We start from the raw sequence: 18,710 nt of genomic DNA, 5'->3' as shown, positions 1-18,710 counted from the left end.
CTTGTGTGTGTATGAGGACCTGCAGGAGGAACCCTTCCCTTTGCAGAGCCTGTTGGGTTGTTGTTGGCTCACATCCGTAGTATCCTTTTGATTCACTGAAACATCCTCTCTGCAGTTTAGTCATATGGAGAGTGGGATAGAGGTGGACACAAACTGTTCTCTCTGCTAAGAAATATACAGAAGGGAAAAATGTTTTTCAGCAGAAAGAACCCAGGAATGTATTGGAGGAGAATTAAGAAGGCTCCTTAAAGAAAAATAAAAAGTCCTATTTTTTTTTTGCATGTTGGAAAGTTTGCAAGTACAAGACTGCAGAATTTCTTGGCCTGTAAGACATAGGAGAGAGGAGTAATATTTTGGCCATTCTTTCACTGGACTATCTAATGACATATCTAAAGATTTTCTATTCTCCTTAATACCCCTTTATTTTCCAACTACAAGGTTTTCATCAAGCAAGAGCAACTATTTCAGCTCAATCCAATGGCACTTCCTTGGCAGGAAAACTAGACAAATAGAAGAAAAAGGCAGACCTAGTATCTATCAAAGGAAAGCGTCACCCACCTGGGGTAGAGTTGCTGACTGTGGCTGGGGATGAGCTATTTCAGTGCTGATAGCAGGAAGAAAGCAGAAACTGCAAGAATATTGCTAGAATAAATTCTCCATCTGCGCAGAGTTTTCCCTCCCTCTCTACGCCTGCCACTAATGATTTTGTTTACTGCATTAGCAATGATAGCAAGGCCACGATACTAGTTATGCTTAAAAAATCTGTCATTAGTACCACGAGGGTGGGGGTGGTCTCACAAAAGCTGAATGGAAGCAAGACAGCCTCCCAAAGGATGTTATATTTGAGCTCTATGTAGGGCACATTGTCCTAGATCAGACCAGCAAAGCACTCTGCACAGTCCAACTTCACTTGTCCTCATTTTTTTTTTTTTTTAATTAAAAACTTCCTAAGTTCTTCAAGACTATGGAAGGCAGCTTTTGTTTTGTAAGCACAAAAGAAGGTGTTATTCCATGTACCCTTGGGAGGAAGAAAAAAACACCACCACAACAAAAAAGCCCCACAATATGACAGGCTGCTGGGAGATGTGGTTTTGGTACTCACATGCTGAAACTTTTGCCAGGAATTATCTCCTTCCTCACCTTCCAGCAAATTCCCTTCCCTGTTGCCAAGATATCAGCAGAAAGATCTGTTTATTTACAGTGAATAAAAAACCCTGCCCACGCAGAGGTCCTTATCTTCTGAGAAAAGACTGGCCATGCTACCAGTTAAAAGTACCAGTTTTTGTTCCCATGGAGATGGAGAACACAGCATTTCTCTGTCGTTGGAATCACCTGGTTCCCTGATGCTTTTGGTCGAGGGTGTTTGGACTCTGCAAACCTTGTGCTGCCCCTACCAGGAGCAGGACATCCAAGTAAGGCTGGCAGGTCCCAGCCCCGTGGAAAGTCTTGCCTGCAGCTAGATCCAGCCTCGTGTGCTAAATGGAGTCCTTATGGCAAGTGCCTGAAGCAGCATCATTCAAAATACAGGATATGTATTAAGGATTGGTGGTGACTGCAGAAAAAAAGGCTTGCTGAGCAGCTTGCGGGGCAGCGATGAAGTGGCAAGGTGAACTGCACCAAAATGACAGCACCCTGTCTAAGGAGATCGTATGCAAAATGTATCTCAGTATCAACTGTGACACCGTCTTACCCCTGCCTGACATATATCTGCTTGCTTGTTAGGATGAGCGAGCTTTGGTGTGACAGTGGGTAAATTTACAGAATGAGATGCACCCATTTGAGCGCAGGTGACAGTGGTAGGGAACCGCTACTGATGTGCTAGTGATGATCATAAATTGGTTACAGTAATATCCACGAGAGTGATAAATCTGTAAAATATCAGGAGGCTGCTGTTGTCACTGGGGCATCGCTGTGACAGCCCAACGATAACTTTCAGACTTCTGATGCTCCTAGCTGCGTACTTTTTGTTGTTACACGGTGCTTGTGAATACCTCCCTGTGGGGTAATGTTGACCTGAGGTTCCTGTGCCCCCACAGATTATGATTTTAATTGTAATCATTAAGAAAACAAAAATAAGTAGTAGATACTGTGGTAACCTCATATTTCTTGTGTGTGGTGGATGTTAGTGTTGTCATATCACTGAGACATGGGCACGTTTCAATAACTGAAATATCTTCCTAAATTCATCCCATCCCACGGACTAGTTGGCAAGGAACAGGCTCTGTGTTTGCAGCTGGGTGCGTGGCACGGCTTACTGGTTTTTGACAAGCAATGAAAATGCACACCTGCTGCTGTGAGTGTTCTTAACCAAAGGGTTAGAAGACTTTATATTTTTGTGTCATTTCACTGAAGGCCAAGGTAATTGTTTAGGAAGAAGGTGAATTTTCAGTCCTTTCTTCAGCAGAAGTATATAGCAGCACCAGGTGACTATAAAAGGTAAAATGATGGGGTGGTGTAGCTGAAAGGTTTGCAAAGCAAAAAGGGTTTTGCAGAGCAAAACCCTTCTGATCAGCTTTAAAGATGTGTTCTCGGATTCTGTCTTCAGCCATTTCTGGAAAAGCACATTATGACCTCAGCACAGGCTCTGGCAAGCTCTGTCTTGCTGGGTTTTGCTGAGTCTGAGTATGCTCGGGGCAGACCTGATATGGCAGGAGATGCTGCAGGTCAGAGCTGAGACAAGAGAAGAAGGGTGCTCTGGGCTAGGTGTGAGGACACAGGAGGGCTGAAGCTTAGGACAGAGATGTAAATTCTCGTCTCTGTGAGGTCTGTGGTGGATACAAGCACCACGTCCTGTTGGCAGCAAAGGGATGAGAGCCTATTTACTGGAGCTAACACCAGGAAGTTTTCCCTTATTCTTCATCTCAGCCTCCATTCATGCACACATAATGCACATCCCCATCCTGTGCATTGTCCAGCTCCCTGGGCAGTGAGAATTGTTTCAGCCCCAGCTCCTTAGCTTGATTTAGTTTGTGGTGCAGAAACTTCTGCTTTCAGCCCCAGCAGGAGTACTGGGGTGAGCCTGGGCAGAGCTGGACAGATGGAGGCTGTTGCTCTCACTGCACGGCTGCAGCAGTGAACTGCTTGGGAGGGCGATGGCTCAGCCACAGATTTCCCTGGCCATGTCCTGGGGGATGTTCCCCACTGAGTGGTGCTCATGGAAGGTGAATCACCTACTTGGTGAATCCATCCCTGCAGAACTCATAGCACTTTGTAGGGATGACCAGCTACTAAAAATCCCTGTTCTGCACTGAGCCCTGGAGCTTTGCTGGTGCAGCGATCAGCTTTTGTTCGTGCTTACGTGTTGGGCTACTGAGAAGGGATATTCAGGAGCTGCACACACAAAACACAGAGGTCTGTAAAGGAGAGTGGAAGGATTTTTCAGCTGCATGAAAACTTGCAAAGAGGCCAAAAACCTTAGCTTAACAAAATGCCTTAGTTATCCCTCTCCTTCCACGTATGCACAGCTGTAGGTACTGTGGGGTCCTCATGCTGAGCAGAGGCTGTGGGTGCTGCTAATATTTTGAAGTTGAATCCATTCTGCATATTAGGAAATGAATAAGCGGGTTGGAGCCAGTTTGTATTTTAAGAAAGCCTCCAAGCTGCAATTAGAAAGAAATTTGTAGTGATCACTCTTTTTGTGCTTATATTCTTATCAATAGCAGCAAGCTTAGATCCAGATCAGCTATAAACCAAAGTATTTCTTTTTGTTCTTCTTCTTGAGTGCTTACGTATATAGATACTGTATTTCTGGAGATAGCTTTTTATCTCCTAAATTACCTCTCAGAGATGGGAAGGAATAGGCAAACATTTGAATGCTCTCAAATGAGGATCTAAATTTGGCTTAATTAAACAATTATTGCATGTTTAATTTAAAGGAAGCTTCTTTGTTGACAAACATACGTTGGTCGCCATTTCTTGGAAAGGTGTTGCTGTAATTATTTCAGCAGTAATCAATTAAAATGCAATTTTTATAATTAAACTTCCGCAATCTAAATAAGCCCAGCCCTGTAATAGTATGTAATTGTTATGGTGTTGGTAGGCTTGTTTTTATTTTTGCAATAATAAATGTCATGTAAATGCTTTGAGATTTTATCCCTGTAGGTCCTAGGATGCTAGCTATGTCTATTTAATGTGAGTTAAGCCAACAGAAACTTGGATTTAATGATCAGACAAGATCTGATTAATACAAAATAGGTACTACAGGGAAATGTATCTCCTTAGATTTTGTGATGGGAAAAGGTCTGATGCAGGTAGGTGAATCAAAGCATCAATTCACATGAGATCAAACTGACGTTAAGGGTGCTCATTTTTTGGCAGAGGCACGCTGTGGGTTCCTATTAATTGCATGTTTATTTGGTGAGATGCTCCCACCTTACAGGAAGATCCAGCCGTCAGGAGGGTTCTGATGAGCACTGTCTCTGCAGAGGGTGAAATCCAGCCGAGGTGCAGAGAAGGGCTGCTAATGACGAGGGAACGGGTCCTGGGGATGGTCCAAGGTTTCTGCAGTTGGTCTGGGGTGGGCACTGGGTGCTCAGCAGTGGCAGCCACCACCGAGGAAGGTTGCAAGCCATCCCTTTCTTCCTCAGGAAAGAAAAGCATTTAAAACATGAGTGCCAAGCCATTTGCTCAGCTCCGGCTGCCAGGGCAGGGCGAGCTGTCTGTCTGCCTTCACGGATCTGGGCATAGAGAGACTTCGGGGAACATGGGCCAATATCATCTGTGGGGATGCTGATGGTACTCCCCTGTCACTTGGCGCAGGCAGCCTTGCTGAGAGGCTGGCAGGGCATGTCAAGAACAGGTTTTCCCCAGTCTCGTGTGTCTGTTTTTCTCCAAAGGGGATGGGGGCACTTCTTTACATGACTATTCTTATGTTTTTATTTATTTTTATCCTGGTCTGTGGGAGTGGTGCCTGGGGAGAAAAGCCGATGTCACGTAATTAGGAAAAATTAGAAGAGGAATAATGGGAGTTTCACACCTGCAAATCTATCTGCTCATCTGCAGAGGATCCCAAATATTCATTGTTGACACACAAACAAGAGCAAAGAAGTAAAATTTGGGCTCTGCAGCAGTCAGAGAAGGGATTTTGAGAAATGGCAGAGGCCAGACCTGTTCATTGTGTGACAGTCACAGTTTCTACTCACAGCTTATCCTTTCTTCTCTAAAAATAAAGCTTTTTCATGTGATAGGGATGCTACTAAGCTGCAGACACATGGGCTTAATTTTTTGGCATATTAGCAAGGTGAGAGTCAAAATCTTCATGTGGCTGCAAGGAAGGCAGTGTGGGGAAGCACGCTGTTCCCTTCCAAAACTCTAGTGGGAATTTTAGATATATACGTTTACATTTTCCTTAATAGGGTTAGGGCCCCAAAGGCAATAGCTCTCTGCCAGTAGAAATGGAAACCATCCCGGTTACTTTCAGTAGCACGTGGAGCTTTGAGCAAACACAAAATCACACGCTCCTTAAAGATGCAATAAATCAGGGAGACTTTAATATTCTGCTGATCCAAATTCTCCGGGGTGTGGTATTAACACAAGGCTGAAGACAAAGATGCATTTATTTCAACTACACTCCTTTAAAAAGAGATGAGTTTTATTTCTCAGCTTTTAGTTGTGCAGGACTGGAACACAGGAACATTTTTCCCAGTGAAAAGTGCCACCTGGTGCAGTGTGGGGTGTCTTCTGGAGGTTACGAGGACCCCCAAGGAAGTCAGGTCTTAGGCATCACACAGAAGAAGGGCTGAATCCAGCCGTTAGCAATCCACCACCATCCCTACAAAAAAATGTTTCAAAATAATACCAGATGATTAGCATAACAGCATGCCATCCAGCAGAAACTGTTCCCTGCTCACCTGCTGAACTTGATCGCTCATTAGCTCACACAGTAACGAGTCCCTAGTTGATTTTCTTTTGCTACCCTTTAGCAGCCAGACCCACTCAATCCTTCTGGGGCATTCTTGAAAAAAAAAAAAAAAAAAAAAAAAAAAAAGGCGAGGTTGATTTTTTTTATTAATATATGTCAGTTATTTTCCCCATTCTTTGCAAAGCCCACCCTTTCAGCCCTAATCCAGAGTTGCAGTTTAGGAGGAGACTGAGATGCTTATGCATCACAGGACTGATTGATCTCTTGAGAAGGTAGCAGCGAGAGGCAACGAAGAGGCGAGTAACAGCTACAAATTGCTGTATCTCGGCTCCTTCAAGAGGGTCTTTTCGTTCTTTGATTTTATTTGTTTTTGACAGGACGGAGGAGTGCAAAAGGAAACAACTGATGTCTAAGAGTGAGAAGTAACATACAACTGATGGCAGGATTCTTGTGTGTATATAATGTCTGCACCTCCCTATATGCTCTCAGAGTGCTGGCTTTGATTTAATAAGCGAGGTCCTCTAACCGTGCTAATGGAGCTGAAGTGGGAGGGAGATGAAAGATTGAGGCTGGAGGGTCTGAGGAGAGACACGGGAGCTGCTGTAGGTAATCGGGATGCAGTGTGGAGGGATCTCACATGAAAGGGAGGGGTATTTCTCACCTCCCCACCCTCCCAAACACTTTGCTTTGATCTTTGCTAGCGGTAAGCTTCAGTGAACAAATGACATCCCTGACTACAGATTCAGATGTGGTTTTCTCCCACTGGCCTGCACGTGTCCCCTGAGTGCCCAAACATGTTAGCTTTCCTTCCACACAGTGCTGATGCCTCATCCAGCACCATCCGTGAGAAAGAGGACAGTGTTGCTATTCTCTCAGGTGAGCAGCAAGAAAACATGCCAGCAGGCTTGGGAGCTTGGGTGAGAGGAGACCAGCAGAGACCATGCAGGGACAGGGGATGGAGAAACACTGGGTCAGGAGCAGCACTTGGAAAGACCCGGTCCTTTAACAACGCATGTCCTTAATGAACTACTAAAGGAAGTAACAGAAAGCCAAACCACATATGGTCATGGGGGAAAGGGGCTATGAGCAAGTTGCTGTTGCAAGCAAGGACAAGGAGGTGAGCTGCAGCACAGCCCACCCATGCAGCGACACCATTTCCAGTTCACTGTCCCAGAAACACAGTCAGGCACAGCAGCTGTCCCCAGTCTGTCCTGAGCAACGGGAGAGATGAGTACGTTCCACAGATTTAATCAGATTTAATTTAGTCTTTCAGCCTGTCCCAGTTCTGGGGTCTGGTCTGCTCAGGTATTTATGGCTGGGCCAACCAAAACCCACTGTCTGCAGCTCTGAGCTGTGGGGATGGCGATGTGGGAGTCCCCATGTTCCGTCTGGGTGGTGCCAGAGAAGGGAAAGGCAGTGAGGAGACTATCCCAGCTGGAGGCTGGGGTATGGATTAGCCTCAGCTGACAGATTTTAAAAATCATCACTTGTTTGGAAACCTGCGAGAAATATGTGGATGAACTCAAATGAATTTCTAACATTGAGTCATCCGTATCATAATATCTTCCACCTTAACAGCCTTGTGTGCCAGACTCAGCAGAGACCTTGGAGGGAGCAGATCCCAACACCTCCCCTGAACCCGCAGAGCCCCATGCAGTCCCCAGGCTTGCAGGAGGACACAGGTTCACAGCTACCTGAAGGCTGGAAAAACAGCTCTTAATTTGTGTGTTCCCAGAAGTGTCCACATTTAAGTGCTGTCTCTTTATTGGTATGAATACCGGAGGTTTTTAACATCACTCAGAAGACCTATCCAGCTCTGTAATTCATTCTATTTTTTTCATTCTTATTGCAACCTCTAATAGGACCTCCATGAGGAAGCCCAGCTTGTGCTTCAGTGCTGCTGGCCTTTAAAGAAAACCACACATGTAGGCTTGCTGGCAAGTTAATTAGGCGGGAGGTGAGTTCCCTGTGTGGCTCCCAGGCAGGAGGTGAGAAGGCTCCTCCAATTCCACCCCTGCTCCCAGAACAACCATGCACCTTCAGAGATGACCTGAAAGCACTTTCTCCACTTAGTTGTAGCCCTTTCCCCAAAATCCCATGTTACACCTTGTTCTGGAGTAAGTGGGGCTAGTTTGGGGTACGTTCTTTATCCGTCCACGAGGAAGTTCATTTAATCGTTGCTGTTTTAGCAAGGCTTAACAGTCACGCTGAAGTGGCTAAACCAACACACAGCATCTCAGATAGAATCTGACAGTTAAACCATCCCCAAATCCCTCTGCTTGGCAAGCTTTGGCCCAGCAAAGCTTGTTAGAAGCGAACTCCTTGCATATGCTCTCAGTACAAGTGCTGGATGTGCTGTCCCTTAATTTAACTTTTTCCTTCCTCTGCAAAGCGCCAGGGAAAGTAACTGAATTGCATGCTTAAAGGTCAGCTGTGCCGTGCCAGTTGTCTGTGGAGTGGCAGGAGAAAGGGAGAAGAACAAAGCCCCGGCTTGACCTCGTGCTGTGTCACCGCTTACACGCCTTAGCACTGTCCTTAAGCAGCAGGTCCTAAGTCCTTAAAGCTTAAAGAGGGGAATTTGCCCCCTCTAACTTTTCTTTCTAAGGATTAGTTGCCCTCATCTAAGCTACTCAACAAGGTTACCTCTGTAATCAGCAGGGAGCCCTCCAGCGAGTGATCCTTTTGAACTGTTTTAGACACCCATCTTAGCATGGGAGGATTGGCCCTCCATGCATGCTTATCTCCCTTGTCGATATGGGAAGCCAAGATTACAGATTTGGCTTAGACGGTTTACCCTGAGACCTTGAGAGGCAGGTGAGAGGAATCCTACCCAAAGTGTCTGCAGTTGTATCATGCTAAGTGCTCGATACTCTGCTGAAGGTAATACCTCAGCGATACCGAACATTTTTCTGCTCTCCCTGCAAGCAGCCTTTAAAGGCCTTGATAAATCAGGCATTACATTGCAAACAAGCAGTTTGCAGTTGTGCTATTCTGATGTTTCGCAAAGTAGTGAAGAAAACATATGTTCCTGACATAGAAACTGCTCTTCTCTGGCTCACCTTCTGTATTTCAGCACAGTACCGCAGCAGCTCCTCAAGGGCAGGGTTCTGCTCTTGTCTGGGATATGCTCTCTTCCCCTTGGCCTCTTCTGTTTCTTGCTTCTCATGGGCTCACTGCAGTAGCGTTTGCAGTGCTGTAATAAAAATACCTGTGTTTGCTTTTGCTGTCTTTATGTTAAGCAGCTCTTTCTCCCTCCTTCTGTCAGTGTGCTCCGAGCTGCTGCTGCCTTTCCCTAGGAGTAGGCTCGGGGGGATCCTGGAGCCGGTATCACCAGGGGAGCAATGCCTTCAGATGCTAACTGTAGCATTTTCAAAATAGCACCCGGGGATTTGACAGAGCCATCTCCACTAGCGCTAATGGGAAGAACACAGTTAAGCCCCATGTAGCGCGTAGGCTAGGCAGGGACAAACAGTATTTTGAGCTTTTTTTGAAAAAAAAAAAAAAAAACTGTCGCTCCCCCTGCCCCATGTAATTTCTGAAATAGCTTCCGTTAGTAACTTTTTGAGCCAAATCGGAACCAAAAATCTGGGTCAAATCACAGCTGAAAATCCCAGGGATACTCTAAATCCCAGGGATGCTCTGAAGCACACCCCACTCTGCTCCTGAATTCTGATAGCCAGCTGAGAGCACAGCCAGACGAGCTGGATGGCAATGTACACTCAGGTTTCCTGTTTCAAGCTTATCTCCAGAAGGAAGGTAAAAATGTGAATCCAAACTAGCAAAATGAGTAGAGCAACATTAAAAACAAATGAAGAATAATATATCTATATTCCCATATCCCCTTTGGGTCCTAGGGCTGTGTGGTTGAAATCTAGAGCAGTGTAGTGGTAACTGGGGGTGGAGGGAATTGAGGTCAAGATAACTAAGGTAGAGCATCAGCCTCTGACGGGACTGTAGGAGCCTTCAGCAGAGGTGAATTTTTCTGAGCACCGTCTGCGTTAACCAGGCTGTGCGGGGGCTGCAGCTGGAGGAATGAAGTCTGTTGCTGTGGGACTACAGGCACTTGTGCTACAGGATGGTTTGTGTCCAGAGCTGCAAGAGCTGCTGCAGATGTGTAGTTTGTAGCAGTGAGATTTGCAGTTTTTCTTAGCTATCCTTGCCTGAAGCCAATGCAGCAAATCGTTCGCTTTCAACAACAGCAAATTTGCATTAAAAAAAGGCTCTATCAAAAGGAAATCACACTTGACAATCTCTCTTTAACCACGGGAGAGCAGCAAGCAGACAGGCGCAGGAGGCTGCCTTCCCATACCTTGCTGTCTGCGTCGTCTTTGGTTTTGGCATTGTGCAAATGGGAAGCAGCTGTAAGCCCTTTGGATCACAAATGGATCTGGGAGTCTGCTACTTCTGCTAACAACTCATTTATTATCACGGAGCAGACAGTTTCCTCTGAGCCAGTGCAATCTATCATTTCTTAAAGATGCTGTGTGAGATTGAAAGAATTTGCTTTAAGAGTTGGCACCTGAAGGCCAGTAATGAATCCGTCTTTGGAAGGAAATCTCCTTCCTCGCTGGAATTTCTTTTTCCCAGCTTTAGCTGGAACAGTCCATGGGTACCACTGCCCACGGTAGGCAGGCAGGGAGAAGGATGTGCAGCAGTGCACTCTTTTCTCTGCAAAGTTCAGGAGCATCCCCACTCTGAAATTTTCTAAAGAGAAATGAGGGCTCTTTGCTGCTCTCTGTCCAAAATACTGATGAGGGGACGGACAGGAGGATATTCCAGCCTCCTTGCATGAAACCCACGTATGCAACTCTAGGCACGTTAAGTCTGCAGCACACAATATCCCGCCCACGGTCAGCACCTGCTGCTGCCTGGCCTGGATTTGATGCTGTTTCAACACGGTGCCACTTCCTCTGTCCTCCCTCTACCTCAGCCACATCAGCCGTCTACTGCCCCACTGCCCCCAAAGTGTGGGGCCACGCTGCAGCCCCAAACAAGCCACCTACGTGCAGAGACCTACAGCCAAAAAATGCTCTGCAAAAGGGCACTTCCCCATCGTTTTGCCTGCTGCACCGACCATCTCCTGTGCAGATATGGAGCACACTGATGTGGGCACTCCAAATCCAAACCTCTTCATCAAGAGCGTCTGCTATAGAGAGCAGTGAGGTGATGAAAGCCCGTGTTAATTATGCTCCTTGCAGCAGCTCTGAGCTCATGCTGGTGTTTTTGGCTGCTGTTATCTCATGGCTGCTTAAAATCCAGGGCTCCCAATGTGCTTCAAGGGAATTCTCTGTCAGAGTCAGCAGAAGAGCTGGCGAGACATGCTGGTGCTTGCAGCAGCCTTGGGCCAGGACAGGGTGCCCCCAGGTGACCGGGCACTGTGACAATGTGGAGCTATTTTTGTCAGTTCTTCTGTTTAGTTAACCTCTCTTCTTATAATTTGCACTCATGATTTATTCCAAGAGAAACCAACGTTTTTGTTAATTTTGTTTTGTTTTTAATCTTTTTGGTGTAAAGGGGAATCAGGACTATACGTACTTGGTTCTGCATTATCAGTTTCCTGAATTGTGGATCCAACCTTTTCTAAAGAAGGTTCATTTGATTTAAGGATTTTTTAGAAACTCTGGGAGATTTTATAGATTGTGATCCTATCACTGCTGTCTGTCTAACTTAAATATTTTGCCCAGGAACACTCAATTCCACCCCGGATTTTGTTTGTTCTCCCTTTCCCTGCAATTGGATTTTCCTCGTGGCTGTTCTGCTCAGCTCTGTGCCCGTTGCAATCCCCATACTTAAGATGTCCAGACCATCTCCTGGCTCTGCTGTGCACCTGTTGCATGTCCCTTCTGTCATGAGCTTTGTAAGCTCACCATTATATTTGTGTGCTGAAGATTTGGGATGCTGATTGTTTGCTTAGTAATGTAATTACCAAAAATCATGTCTTTAAGGGCATTTAAATGTGTGCTGATTCCTTCAGTAGCATCAGTACCTAAATGTGGTGTAGTGTCTTAATTGTCCTAAGTGTCCCCATGGGTCTGAGAGTAGCATAAACAAGACTGGTGGATTTTTATTTTATCCAAGCCATTTCTGATGAAAGAACAATCTAAAAACAAACTTACAGCTAAATTTATTATTATTATTATTATTATTATTTCATGGAAAGCGTGTTTCTACTCTTCTGTTCTTTGACGATGCTACTGCCTGCTGCAGACTGGCTGTGACAGTAACTAAACCCTGGTGTGCAGCAGGACAGCATTGCTCCTGTGGTCCACTTTCCTCCCACCTGTGCATGGGTGAGCTAGGGGTGCTCACCCCATCTCTGGCTATTTCTGCCTCTGTACCAGGGTGGAGGGTGCAGAACTTGGTTGCTGCCCTCTGCTCCACCTCTCTGGGTTGGTTTTGCATGGTTTTGGAGCATATCTTCTGTGGGAGCTGAGCCCCATCTATCCCAAGAGTTCTTGCTTCGGGATCTTGCATCAGAACCAGCATCTTGGTCTCACACCTTGTTTCTGGTTTGCCAGAGAAATCTCCTGCCAAGATCAAATGACTGAGGCGTTGCTTTCTGGAGCTGTGACAGTTTCTTTGTGGCATCTCTTTTCTTAGGAAGTGACAGAAAAAAATGTGCAAGGGGATACACTAAGACATCAGTGGTAAAAAAGGAAAAAAAAAAAAAGTCTTGGAAACGGGTGTCTTGAGAGGAGGGAAAAAAGAAATGAGAACTGAGTTTTAGGCAAGTTGTAGAATCAGGGACAAATGATAAATGGGAGCTGAAGGCTTGTTGCAAGTGCATTAGAGGCAGCCTTTAACTTGTTCTTTAAATCAACTTTTGTTGCTGGTTTAGTTCTATCCACATGCAGTGAAATGCCTTCTCTGGTCCTGTGCCTGATTGTTCTAACCATGGAGCTGTCCAATTCATGAAGGCACCAGCTTGGATACATTCAAAGTCTGAAGTCCTGAAAGAGCAGCACTTGATACGCTGGGCTGTGTAGGCTTTTCTGCAAGCAATGAAACATTAATTATTGTTTAAACATATCCTAAAGTTAACAGAGACTATGACTTCAAGGCTGCAATAACCTACTTGTGCCTTTGAGACTATGGCCATGTCAGTAGCTTTCTTTTTTCCTGTGGATGGGACTGGATGTGAAATGTATCTTTACGGAGAAGTTACATCTTAAGGATTGTCTGATGCTCTCCCATCCTAGTGGATTTTTTTTTTTTCTTTCCAGAAACTACAAAGGGAGGTAGTGGGAAGGGCTGGCACTGATGAAGCACCTCCGAAGCCATGCTGGGAATATCTGAAATTCCCCCTCTGATTCAGCAGCATCCTGTTAGCTAGAGAGGGCTGGGTGCTCAGAAGGGGAGAGGTGCTTCTGTCACTGCCTGGGCTGACTGATAAATGGAGAGACATGAGTGAGCACTTACCCATAGGACAGCACAGGCCTTTGCATTTTGGGCCATCCCATGTTGGTCTCTTCTTGCTTAGGCTCATGCTTGCAGTCCTTGCTCTTTCCAGTGAGCCTGACTTCATTTGGGAGGGCCCATAGATCCCAGGAAGCTTGGACAGCCATCTGGCTGGTACCCAAGCTCTCCCATGTCTGCTGGCACATGAGCAGCAGGGGATGACGTCTGGGAAGTGATGGGGGAACTACTCCTCTGCTCATGGGAGCAGCAGGCACCATATGGGTAAAAGCCACATAGGTACTTGACTGGATGAACAGCGAGTACCTCTGCATGAAGAGTACTCGGGAACAAGCTCTCCCAAACAGACTTTGCCATGGAGCAACTTGGCACAGTGGAGGTGCCAAGGGGCCATTCTGAGTGGCCGCAGTCCGTATTATCCGCCATCTGTTCTCGCAGTCCCTGTTATGACAGCAGGAAAATGTCCTTTATGTCGGCTGTGTACTCATCCATCCGTGCTCCCCAAGTGACAGGAGCATGATTCACCTGCTTGTCTCAGGCTCCGTCTTCCTCCCCAGACAGGACGCTGGGGTTCAGCCCATATGGCCGCTCAGCTTGGCTGACACACTTCGTGTCGTGCTGCCTCACCAGAGCTGGGCCAAGCATAAGGCTAGGGAAAAATGCTGCCATGATTAAGAAGAGGAGGAACTGAACCAGCTCCCGTTCTCCCCTGCTGCCTGCAGGGAAGCATTTAATCTCCTGAAGGGAAAAAAATGGAGGTAACTCTAAAACCATAACCCCTGCACAGAGGAGACTGGCTCCCCCTGATTTTACTTTTGTGTATCAACAGGCATCCTCGTGGTGGGTGAAGCTTTTCTGTTCGGCTCTGCCAATATGCTCATAAATTTTCTTTGTGGTCTTCAAGGCCTGAAGAAACATTATGAAAACTCTTAATTGAGCAAAGCCTTTGATCTCTAGACAAACTCCTATTGGAAGTGGGGGAAATAAAAGTTACAAGGCTGTCAACCTTGTTAGAGCCAAGCCTAACACCCCACTCGAATTAGGCCTGTATTTGATGAAAAGCCAAGATGGGTAGCTCTCTCTCTCTGCATGTCTTACAAACTTTCTCCCTTTTCCGTGCAAAGAAGGCAATCTGGGGGCCTTTCCCTGCAATCATTGCCCAAAGAATTTAACTGAGCACACCTGGAAACCCCACTGGGCCTTCAAGGAGTTTGTCCAATCCATGAGTGGACCATGAACCATGTCTAACCTAGACAGTCAAGGAGATCTCTTTGTGTCCCCAGTAAAGCAACTGAAAATGATTCCTTTGTGTTTGCATCTCCAAAATCAGAACCTCCATAACCAAAAACCTGGATGTAGTCCAATACAAGTTTCCCAGCAGACCCAAGGTAGATTTGCCGGAGACATTGCAAATGAGAAGAAATATGTTGTGTTTTGTTTTCCCTTGCTGTGACAGTAGCAGTGATCATGGCAAAGCCTGGCGTTCTCCAATCTAAGCTTGGCAGAGAAAAGGAGAAAAAGTCTAACTACTGCAAGAATTATAATTATTGCTTAGCATTTCCATGGTGCTATCGATGTACGTGGTGCTTTATAGAAGAAGAAATTGTGGTAACCCCAATCCTACATGTATTACTTCTTCACAGGAGCTCTGCTCTGCCTTCCATTTGGACAATCTTTTCCACTTGATACTGAGGTTGCCCACTTGCTCCACCATAAATCTGCTGCATTTTGCAGCACTTGCTGAGTCTCCGTGCCTTTTGTTACAGCAGGGAAAGACCTGGGAGCCCGTGTGACAGCAGCAGAGAGCACGATTCAGACACCAGGTCCTCAGTCCCTCTGAAATACTGCTGCAGCAGCACCATCCAGCACTGGGTTTTAGACCAGGTTCTGTGCAATGGGGAAATTTTAGGTTTAGCTGAATTCAAGGAGGGCTGTACATAAATGCTTTCTGCTAGGAAGTCCCAAGGCTGGACCCTGGTATGCAGGCCCGCTGCCCAGAATGGCTCATTTTTTTGTTGCAGTCAGTAACGGGACACTGGGGGGACAGGCAGGTGAACTGGAAAAGCAATGTACCTGTTAAGACATCTTCCTCATTCCTGTATGGGAAAGCAGGCACTTACTGCCTTGTAAAACTTACTGTTTTCTGGAGGTATTAGAAGTTGCTGTGTAGAGGGGTACTGGCCTTGTTTAAATGCCCAAAATATTTATTGAGGACATTTCCTGTCTATTTTCTCATGATAGGATGCCCCAAATCCAGTGACACTAATTAGCTACTTAAACTTTTTTTTTTTTTTTTTTCCCCCCCAGCTATGGACAAATCTCCCTGGATTTAGCAGCACAGCAAAGATTTAAAAGAAAGTTTAAATGGGAAAAGCATATGAGAGGAAAAATGGTAGGATAAGATTCTGTGCCTGTTAACTGATGGCATTTATAAATTATAGCTGAGAGATGTCATATCAGTGGAAATGGAAAACAGCTTAGTGGATTATAAAAATACCCTCTATAAACCATTTTAATGCCTAATTTTTTTAAATCTCTTATGGTAGGTGTCATAAAAATGAATTCTAGCAGAAAGGATAAAAATTTTCCCTCAGTAAACTGGCTAACTGATGATTAGAGGCTGTCAAGGAGAACAAACTCTTGATTAGGTTGAGGTGCTGAAGTCTGGGTGAGTGCAGCAGGCTCTCATTTCTAGGGAGATGAATTCATTTGTGGGTGATGCAGATCCAACCTGCAAAGCGAGCATTGCTGTCGCGAAACACCCTCCCATCCCAACACAGCTTCTCTCAGCTGGGAGAAGGAAACCAAGGAGCAAGTAGAGGGGGCAGAGCTGTTGTGCAGGGGCCTCAGCAGGGACTGTTTTATGGCAGGATGTGAAGGGAAATTGCAGAGGGCCAGCACCCGGGAGGAAAGAGCCAGGGTTACCGGAAACTACAGCTGTGGATGTGAGGACAGTGCAAATAGATGTCTGGAGGATGTCTTGGAAGGAGCTGTGGGGCAGTGATGGGCTGAAAGACACATTCTGTGATTCTGTGATACCAGGCTGCAGTGACTCTGGTTTCCTCACTTTCTTGAATATTAAACCTATTTAAGTCTAAAGTTCTAAGGAAAAGAGCTGCAGCTCTGGGTTGCCCTATGCAGAAGATATTTTAGTTGTCTGGTGCCCTGTGTTCACTGGCACAGTCAATGCTCAATTCTGGGTTAAGGTATTTAAGGATGCAATGTTTTGCAGTACATTTCCAAGCTGCTTGCGTAGGAAAGGGTAAATGACCTACCTCTCCCCGTCCTTTCACAGCCTGCTTCCTGGGATGCATTCAGAAGGCACGTATTCTCTTGACACCTTTGAAGGCTTTGTGTCAGTTCTCCCCACAGATCCGTGTACTGGAGGCCTCTTTTGTGTCCTGCCCATATTATTTTTTTTTCCAGAAGAGGAAATCTGCATGTGGGATGGAAATGGTATTAACTTTCCCAATGGGAGCTCGCAGCAGAAGTGCATTTGCAGTGTGTCACTGGGGCTCTGTCTGTCAGTTTATTTCCACGGGGAGGCAAGATTTAGTGTATGGACTCCAGCTGAGCACCTTATAACACCAGTGCAGGAAAGGCAATTTAGCAAATGAAATTGCATAATATAGGATGTCAAGCAGCCTACTTGTGGGTCTTATTCTCTGCAAGGGACTTCATCGTGACATGAGCTAAAGGCATGAGTAACAGCCTTCAGATTGAAAGTCTAAGTAAAACCTCATGCAGAACAATCCAAAGGCAACCTGCACCCAAGGTCCCCAAGCTTCAGTTGGGTTGGGTATGTGTTTTCCGTCACAGAGATGTGAGCTGTCTTGCCTGTAGGCTTTTTCTGTTCTCTTGTATAAATGAGCTAAGGGCTGACTGTAAAATGAATTGGAGGGAAAGAAAGAAAAAAAAAAAAAAGAATTTATTTGCCCCCTTTCCTTCCTTTTCCATCACCTTCTTCCTGTAGATGGCACAAGTGTGAGTCTTTTTACCTGTCCACCTTGCACCAAAAGTCACAGAGGGGAGAAGATCTTAAAGACACTTGATTCAAGCACATGTTTTAGTAGGGAAAATGAAAAGAAAGGAAAGATGGGCAAGGTCTTCTGGTTATGAAACTTTCTTATTTACAATCTGCAAAGTCTCATTCAGAGATGGTACTGAAGCAGTGACTTCTGTGATTTTACTGTGTCTCACGATATCTGTCATTTTTGCTAGGAACATATTTTCTGTGTTCTGGTTAAGTTCTGGGAGATTTCTTTTCATTTTTGAAAGAGTTTCCAACTCTCTTGAAATTTTGAGCAGACTATAGCCTAGTCCTTTACAAACCAAACAGCAAATAAGTAGATTATATAATTTATTTGCACTGTTAAGCCCATCAGTTGTTTATTAAAAATCAGAGCCCATTAGTTTTGTCAGGTAGCATTGCTTTGCCCGTATAATACCCCAGCAGAGCAGCTCAGAGTGGAGGAGCGGCAGCTGCTGATTAGGTTTTCAGAGCCCCTTTTGGCTTGTCATCACCAAGTAATAGTGATAAACACCCACGGTCTCTTTACTTCCAAACTAATACTCTCGATACCAACGGCTGCACACATTCTCTACTTACTGCCACATTTTTGTCATTGGCAAGTTCTCACAGTGGGCTGTAAAGCACTGATAGGTGCCTACCAAGCCAAATGAGAATCCCTTTATTAGCTGCTTATGGAGAAGGGTTTCAAAAATTACCATCTAGACTATCCATTCTGGAAGACTGGAAAAGGAAAACTAAGCTACAGTGGCTTTCCTTTTCCTTTTTCCTTTTTCCTTTTTCCTTTTTCCTTTTTCCTTTTTCCTTTTTCCTTTTTCCTTTTTCCTTTTTCCTTTTTCCTTTTCCTTTCTTCCTTTCTTCTGCTTGGTGCATGGTATTATCACAAGAGTCATGGCATGAGGTTTCAAAGTGCTCACTAAATGCATGTATGCATATTTATACATTAGCATGCAGCGATGTTCCAAGAGGTTCTCCTGAGTGGGGAACAGGCATCGGAACATGAATCAATGGAGTTGATTCATCAGGAGATTTCAGCCAAGGGGTGAGATGGGAGCTGAGCTCAAATTGGATGCAACTTTCCTTCACATTGATGAATCTTGTCCTCAGTCCTTTGCGCATATCCATATACAAGGATTATTGCTGTTATTATTCAAGCTTGTCCCATGTGTTTTAAACCTATGAAACAAAACTGGAGGATATTAAGTGGTGAAACGTTACATGGGTGGTGACAGAGAAGCTGCTTCCTTTTGTATCTCATGCATTTCATTTGAACTGCCTTAGAAAAGTTCTCCCACAGGACAGCTCATGCTGTGAAATTCCCAAGGGATTTGACAAGTCATATGAATAGTCCATCTGCTAATTAGGTGGCAGCTGGCTGATTGCATTCTTTGCTGGTAAAATAAA

The 18,710-nt window shown here is 45.3% G+C and overlaps 1 protein-coding gene across 3 annotated transcripts in view; it reads left to right on the top strand.

The window, feature by feature from the left end:
* The window catches only part of GRIA1 (glutamate ionotropic receptor AMPA type subunit 1), a 123,383-nt gene that overhangs the window by 3,467 nt on the left and 101,206 nt on the right, over positions 1–18,710 (top strand). The gene's annotated exons all lie outside the window — the stretch shown is intronic.

Source organism: Aythya fuligula, chromosome 14 (assembly GCF_009819795.1).
Source record: "Aythya fuligula isolate bAytFul2 chromosome 14, bAytFul2.pri, whole genome shotgun sequence".
NCBI classification, from domain to species: Eukaryota; Metazoa; Chordata; class Aves; order Anseriformes; family Anatidae; genus Aythya; species Aythya fuligula.
This window is presented reverse-complemented; position numbering and strand designations above follow the sequence as displayed.